General features: G+C 40.7%; 1 pseudogene; it reads right to left on the bottom strand.

Annotated features, from left to right (window-relative positions):
• Positions 1-56: 56 nt before the first annotated feature.
• LOC112203850 lies at positions 57-8,153 on the bottom strand (annotated as a pseudogene).
• Between the last annotated feature and the right edge of the window lie 332 nt (positions 8,154-8,485).

Genomic DNA, 8,485 nt, shown 5'->3' with positions numbered 1-8,485 from the left:
ATATTCTGCTCGGCATACTTGACATTGTACTCGGGATATGCAATTTTTATGATTTGTTAATAACAAATTAACCTTAGCCTAGCCTCGACTTCAGTTTCGGCTGTTTCTCTAACTACCTTCCAATAATTCTTTCGGTGACGCGCCGTCGTTAACTTTTGCTGTTTTCATCTTGGCTTTGACAAAGGAGTTGTCGTTACTGTAGATCTAGATAGTACGTGAGGAAGTGGTCGTGGTTAACGGCAAGAGTGTTTTTTGAGACTAACATTCCGTGCACGTTTTCCGTCATCTGGTCAGCATTTGTGTATGACGTGGCCTTCACCTCCAAGGACACTAGTCAAGCCCACCTCGAAACAAAGTGGACAACTTATTTGAGAAGAACATTTGGTGTTTGTGGTCGGGTACTCGGCCTCACTGTATTGGTCTGATCGATTAATCAAGAAGAATGCGTAATTTTTACCTTCTTTTTTTTTTTATACTTTGAATGAAATGAGTTATTGGAGCATGTGTTTTGAATAATTTATCATGTAACTTTTTCATATGACAAATATAGTAGTCCGACCGCCTGACACAAAACTTTCTCAAACTCATAAATAAATATGAATTAAGGTTTAATATCTCTCAAATCAAATCAAGGAATGCAATTTGGACTTCTCAGATGTATTCATTCTTTAGACTTTTGGTTTTAGAGACAGAACAAATCTAGGTAATGAATAGGCCACCATTGGAACTTGGTTTACTGAATTTTACTTTTGAAATGAAAATGGAGTTGTTTGATAAAATGTCTTAAAAAGGTAACTTTGAAGTAAGTAGAAAATTATGGCTTGCAAAATTGCAGTAGTGTTAATATTCAAGACTAGGGATTTTCTTCATAACTCTGGAATAATCAAAATTTCTAAATCTACTACTGCTTGGAGAGAAATGTAGATAGTTCCAGCAAGTATTAGTGCATTGGTTTTGATATACTGCTCTGGTTACCCTTTAAAAAGAACAAAAGAAAATTTCAATCATCAGCAACATGAAAATCAGAGAGGACCAAAAGAAAAAGAAACTTAACCCAACTTTAGTGGTGCCACTTTGCTTGAATTCCCAATCAAGAACATAATCATAGTTACCCACAGTAGCCTCCATTCTAACCACTAGAGTCTTCTCCTGCTGCCCACTTCTTATCTGCAAAACCGCCCAATTTATATCAACATAACACCTTTCCTTTTCTTGTACCAAGCTCAATGTTCAAAATCACAAGCTCAATTAATCAAACACTACCTTACCAATTTGCTAGGTACATTAATTTCAGTATGTCTCATTGTAATATCACCTGAGTACAATTCAAAAATGCAAATAGCCCTTGGTACCTTCTGTACCTCCCCATCAGCCCCAGCCATAAACCCATCTACATATTCAGCATTTCCGGGACAATCAATTAATGGCTGAAGAGCGTCAGCTGATCTCCCAAACCCAAATTCTCCTATATCCATAAAAGTCCTGAAATACCATTCATTGGGAGGATCCATGTAAGGCACAAAGGTCTCATAGACACATGCCCTCTATATAACACCCTCCTATACTTCTTCTTTGTGGCACTGAAGCTGTTGAAATTACCATTCCTGCTCTAGCCTTGAACCCAACATGAAAAACCCAGTTTGCCCACTTCACCTTGTGGTCTTTAATGGAAAATCCGCTAGTTTTGTTGCAGTGATCATAATTTGACTTCCCATTTGGGGTTTGGAAATCAGTGCCTTCAGCTTTAGGCAAAGGGGCTATGAACCTATCAGTGTACATTGTGATCTTCATCAAATCAACATCCACAAGAATGGTGGCCCTCCTCTATAGCAGCATTAAACTTTTAGAGTCCTCCTTGTGATATGTTCCCATACCAGCCAATTGTAAAGGGAATGCAAGAAACTTAAGACAAATTCAATCCCCTAGTTGACATTGATTTCTTGAATTTGGGGTAAGGCAAAGGAAGCTTACTAGCTCTGAACAACTCATTAAAGGTGAAGGACGATAACCATGCATTACCGGTGTAGACGTGGTTGAATATGATAATGTTGGTGTCCAAGTCCACCATGAGCTCATAGGCATCACTGCCGCCTTGAACCACCACGTGTACCCGGCGGGGAGGGGCAAAAATGCGCCTCTTTGGATTGCTTGAGCTTGAAGAAAACCATTTGTGTATAAGAAGCAGAGTGAATAGAATCAATAGCACACACGCTTTGATCATATATTACAGTATTTATACAGAGAGTTTGAGTCCTATACAAACTAAATCTTATCATGCTTGATAGTTGATACTTAAGCAATAGATACAGAAAGATACAGAACGTGGAGAGCAAGTATAATTATTAAGAACATTCAGGAATATATGCAGACGTGGTTCTTTCCTTATTGTGTTCATTACACCCCCGCAAGCGAAGTGGCCGAGGAAACTAAGAATGTGAAGCGAGAGGGAAGAAGCCCTTTGGTAAAGATATCAGCTGTTTGATCAGCAGTACAAACATAACCCACTTGAAGCTCATGTCGAACCACCTTCTCGCGAACATAATGAAAATCAACTTCAACATGACGAGTGCGAGCATGAAACACCGGGTTAGAAGCAAGAGAAATGGCACTGATGTTATCACACCAGAGCTTAGGACAAGCAAGAGACAAATGCAAATCATGAAATAAGGCACGAACTCAAGAGATAGCAGCAGCAGTATAGGCAAGTTGTCGATATTCGGCCTCTGTACTGGACCGTGAAACATTCCCTTGCCTCTTGGAGCTCCAACAAACTAAGTTGGAACCAAGATACATACAATACCCACATAATCCGCATTGGAATAGAAGGCTTGTAGAAGATACCATGACATGGAGTATGCTTAACATATCGCAAAATGCGCTTGACGACAACCCAATGTGTAGAAGTGGGACGATGCATAAATTGGCAGACCAGGTTGACGGCGAAAGAGAGATCAGGACGGGTGAGAGCGAGATACTGAAGGGCACCAGAACACTACGGTATTCAGTAGGATCAGGAAGAACGTTACCATCATGCCTACTAAGACGTTGACGAGAAGCAGGTGTAGAAACTGGTTTGGCATCAAGCATGTTGGTACGCTTCAAAAGATCAAGTGCATATTTAGACCGAGACAAAGAAAGTCCTGTAGAAGTACGAACAGCCTCAACCCCCAAAAAATAGCTAAGAGAACCCAAATTCTTCATAGAAAATAGCTTGCCCAAATCAACAATCAAATCAGCTATATGATGAGAATTGTTCCCAGTAATAAGATTGTCATCCACATAAATGAGTAAATAGATAAGAGTAGCTCCTTGATGAAAGATGAAAAGAGAGTGATAAGCCATAGAAGCCACAAAACCCAAATCCTCCAAATAAGCCGAAAAGCAATGGAACCAGGCACGAGGGGCCTGTTTTAAACCATAAAGAGACCGATGTAGCTTGCACACATGATGAGGAAACTGAGTATCAATAAACCCAATAGGCTGCCGCATATACACATCGTCAAATAAATTGCCATGAAGAAAAGCATTTGAACATCCAATTGTTGAATAGTCCAGTTAGCACTAACAGCAATGGCCAATATTACGAATAGTAGTATGTTTCACAACAGGACTAAAAGTTTCAGCATAATCCAAACCTTCCTGTTGGTGAAACCCATTAGCAACCAAACGAGCCTTGTAACACTCAATGGAACCATTAGACTTGCGCTTGATACGGAAGACCCATTTATTTGGCAAGATGTTCATAGAGGGTTGAGGAGGAACCAAAGTCCAAGTCCCAGCATGTTGAAGAGCCTTGAACTCCTCAACCATGGCCTCTCTCCAGTTAGCATGTTTAACTGCTTGACTATAAGAAGTGGGCTAAATAAGATTAGCATCAATAGCAGCAGTTAAGGCATATTTCGGATTCGGTTTCCGAATATTATCTTTCCCACGAGTTAACATGGAGTGAGCATTAGAAGAAGATTGACCATGAGTACTTGACGAAGAGACAGTAGAGGATGGTGCAGAAGGATCAGTTTGAATGGGAATAGCGTCAGGAGGCGCCTGGGGAAGAATTATGGGACGACGTGAGTAAACACGCAAAGGTAAAGGAGAAGGAGACGTGGTTGGCAAGGTAGTAATGTTTGGAGAAGGAGAAGATGGAGGAGTAGGATGTTTTCAAGGCAAAGACGTAGGCATGGGAGATGATGGGGTTGGAATATTAAAAGGACTAGATAAGGACAAGTTAGAGGAGGTGGTTGAGGCAAAGACATATGCATGGGAGATGATGGGGTTGGAATATTAAAAGGAACTATTTGAATAGGCGGAGAAAGGAAATAGACCATCATCAGTCGACCCGCGGAAAAAAACAATTGGGATAAAGGACAAAATAACAAGAATTATCATGCATAAATTTATTGGCAGAAAGAAGATTAGAAGTAGCATTAGGGCAATGAAGAACGTCTTTCAACATAAAGGAATTGGAATTAAGAGAAAGGGAAGAATTGCCAATGTGTGAAATTTTCAAACCTAAACCACTAGTAATACCGTCAATAGTATCATCGCCATGATATTCACAAGGATGAGCTAAGCGACCCAAGTTATTGATGATGTGAGCATTTGCTCCAGTATCAAGCAACCAAGCAGAAGAACTTGGGCGAGAAGATGCTTGAGAAGCCATGGCAGTAAGATGTTGGGTTGGAATGCGACCCTCATAAGACAAGTTCATACGCTGAAAGCAATCCAATGCATTATGGCCAGATCGTCCACAAATCTGACATGGAACACGGCCCACACTAGAAAAAGATTGAGCGGAGCCAGGTACAATATTCTGATGAGAAGGTCCATGACCAAGAAAAGAGCCAGCAGTACGGTTGTTGGCACTAGAGAAAGAATTGCTGCCAAGATTATTGGAGCGAGCACCACCATAACCATGACCATTAGCAGAATGAGGAATACCACCAGAAAAGAGACCCCGACCCCGACCGCGGATACTACCACGAGATCGAGATGCAACATGCAAGAGCTGTGTGACCATTATCAATAGCAGGAATTGTGTGATTTGCCAACATGCGCTCAGCATTGAGTAAAAGTGCTTCAAGAGCATCATAAGTAATAGGAGTATCATGGGCTTGGATGGAGCTAACAGTTGTTTCATACGAAGGACCAACATTATGCATGATAATAGAGACAAGATCATCGTCATGAATAGGATTACCAGCAAGAGCCAAGTTATCAGCAATGGCATTGATTTTGTCTAGAAAATCAGAAATAGACAAGTCACCTCGAGTAGTGTGAAGCAATTCACTACGTAACTGGAGAATACAGTTTTGAGATTGCGAGGCATAGCGTTTTTCCAAGGTTAGCCAAGTAGAATAAGAAGAAGTAGAGCGAGCGACAGTTGCGAGGACAGAAGGAGTGAGGGAGCCATTGATCCAACTGAGAATCATTTGATCCTTGAGAATCGATGCTTCATACTCGGCGTTCACAGCATCAATTGCTTTCCCTTTATCATCCTTGAGATGAGTAGGAGGACATGGAAGAGTGTCGTCAGCAATGCCCATCAGACCACGACTCTTCAGGATGGGAACAATCTGAGCAAGCCAGAGAGGATAGTTATTACGGTCAAGCTTGATGGATAAAAGATTAGTCACGATGGGAACAGAATTGGAGGAAGATGAATCTGTGGAACTGGAGGTAGCCATGAGGGAGAGAGAGAGAGAGGAGGGGAAAAAAAATATTATAGGGTCATTTGACGCTTATAGCTCTAATACCATATAAGAAGCAGAGTGAATAGAATCAATAGCACACATGCTTTGATCATATATTACAATATTTATACAGAGAGTTTTGAGTCCTATACAAACTAAATCTTATCATGCTTGATACTTAAGCAATAGATACAGAAAGATATAGAACGTGGAGAGCAAGTATAATTATTAAGAACATTCAGGAATATATGCAGACGTGGTTCTTTCCTTATTGTGGACGTCTGCCTTCTCAGGCTCTTCGATATCGACATAATAAAAGGTGAGATTAGGAAGAGTTGCAAGGTGAGATCTGAACTATGAGCCTTACTTTGTTGATCTCAGTTGGGCCGAGAGGGTCTAGGAAATGGTATATACTACTTGTGAAGCAGCATTGTAAGATCAAAACTAGAGCTATAAACAAAAACAGTCATGGATTTTGATTTGCCAAAGTCCTAAATAAGATTTGTGATTAGGTGCTTCTTGACAACACTAAATAGGCAACAATACATAGAATATGTTCTCTGGTGTTTCTACATTTGGCATCTACATAATATAGCAAGGGGTGGCCTGCCTTTAATGGCCAGCCAACTCAGATTATCTTAGACTTTAATTCTGAAGCCTTCTTGCATCTCACTAGTCCATGCCTTGTGTTGAGATGAACATTTAATTTGACTTTGCTTTGCTTTGAGCTTCGACAGTGAAATAATGTGATGGACACCATCATCAACCACACATGCCTTTGCAACTATACTTCCTCTTATAACAAGTCACATGTTGCAAGTCTCTATATAATAAGGGAGCATCAAGGTTCATTAAGGGTTGCATAAGAAAAGGTCAACTGGGTGAAGAATAAATGAAAGAAATATCCCAAGTTCCTAACCACCATTCCTTCGAATTTGAATCCTAAAACCTTCGGCAGAAATAGCTAAAAGTATTTATAGGTATCGAAGTATTTTCTAGTAATTCATGTAAAATTGTTTGACTGATTATATAATCAATGTTGCTCATTTGAGGCCTCAATTAGGAATTGGTGCAAGGAGTTCGAAATTGAGTGAAAAGTAGAAAACAAAAATGTTGATCTCTATTCTCTTCAAGTAGAATCACTACCTTGGACATCTTCAAGGTGAATGAGCAATTCGGCCACTTGATGGGTCCGAATCCATCGTCTCTTTGTAAGAATAGAACAAGCCCATATCAATCGTACATCTCAAGTAGCGAAAGATATCTTTCACACCAATCCAATGGCGTCGCGTTGGTGCAAAACTATATCTAGCTAACAAGTTCATGGGAAATGATATGTCCGATCTTGTGCATTGAGCTAAGTACAATAATGTGCCTATTGTACTTAAGTAAGGCACTTCTGTCTTTAGCACATCTTCGTCATTATCCTTTGGACGAAGAGGATCATTTTCAAGATCAAGACTATGGACGATCATGGGGATGCTTGAAGGCTTGACCTTGTCAAAATGCCTAAGCATCTATCGACACGATGCTCAGGTTCCAAACCGAGACATAATCGTGTTCTCCTAAGATCCTTCATCTCAAACACGGATTTCAAGTGTTTAGCTGTTTCCCTTAACTCTTTAAGGGCTTCCAATGAAGATCATGTCCAACATAAACAGTGATAGAATCCCGAACTTGTTATGGAAACACGTGGGCATATCCCTTCCCAATCACTTTAGTGAGCGTTTTAACCTCTTTGCAAACATGTTCCATGGTCTAGAGCCACTTAACTTGGGTAAATGAAGCTCACCATGAACCTTCATGTATATTCCGTATCTAGATCCCCATAGAGATACGTAGTGACAACATTCGTAAGCTGCATGTTTAGTTATTCGGAAACTACCAAACTGACGAGGTAGTAGAGTGCAATGACATCCATTACGAGAGAATATGTCTCATCGTCGTCGATTCCAGGGTGTTTTGTGAGAAGCCTTGTGCCATAAGATGAGATTACCATATCTTTTTCTCATCGAGCTTTCTAACGAAGACCCATTAGTCAATAGGTTTTATGTTAGGAGGTGTTGGCATCATTGTCTCGAAAACCTTCCTTTTCATTAGAGAATCAAACTTCACCTGGATCTCATCTTTCCATTTAGGCTAATTTTCTCTGCGTTGGCATTCATTCATCAACGGAGTGTGGTTCAATATCATCTGACCCAACAAACTCATGCGCTATGAAATCTGCGAATACATCATCAATCATGATGAAGTTTCTATCCCACGTCTCATGTATACTAGTGTAATTTTCATAGAGCTATATATTCTCAGGAATAGGTTCTGACGTTGAGGCGTCTCGCAACGATAACCATAATCCGAAAGATACTCATGAGACGGATTTTGAGTGTCGATGATCCAAGGATTGAGTTGTGCCAAAGTATCCTTCAAACCCATGAGCCTTCCACGCATCCTAGCTGGAGCCATAGCCTGTAACGCTAGAGTGCCACTCTCTATGGCGTTGGCCCTATGTCCTCTCGTAGGGACGTCCTTCCTTGCAGGCATGTTTGCAGCAAATATGTGTGATCTTGTCACTTTAGCGGGGATCGAGATGAGATATAGTGGGGACAGGCCATGACAATTCCTGTCGTTCCTGCTAAACATCCATATTCTTATCTTCCTCTAACGATGGGAAGACTGTCTCATCAAAGTGGCACTCCGCAAGACATGCGGTAAAGAGATCGCCTAGCAACGGCATTAAGTGGCGGACGATTGTTGGAATCTCATATCCAACATATTTGCCTCGTCGTCTGTGAGGA

The sequence above is a fragment of the Rosa chinensis genome, chromosome 5 (genome assembly GCF_002994745.2).
Source record: "Rosa chinensis cultivar Old Blush chromosome 5, RchiOBHm-V2, whole genome shotgun sequence".
NCBI classification, from domain to species: domain Eukaryota; kingdom Viridiplantae; phylum Streptophyta; class Magnoliopsida; order Rosales; family Rosaceae; genus Rosa; species Rosa chinensis.
Note: the sequence above shows the minus strand (reverse complement) of the source record. Positions and strands in the feature narration are given on the sequence as shown.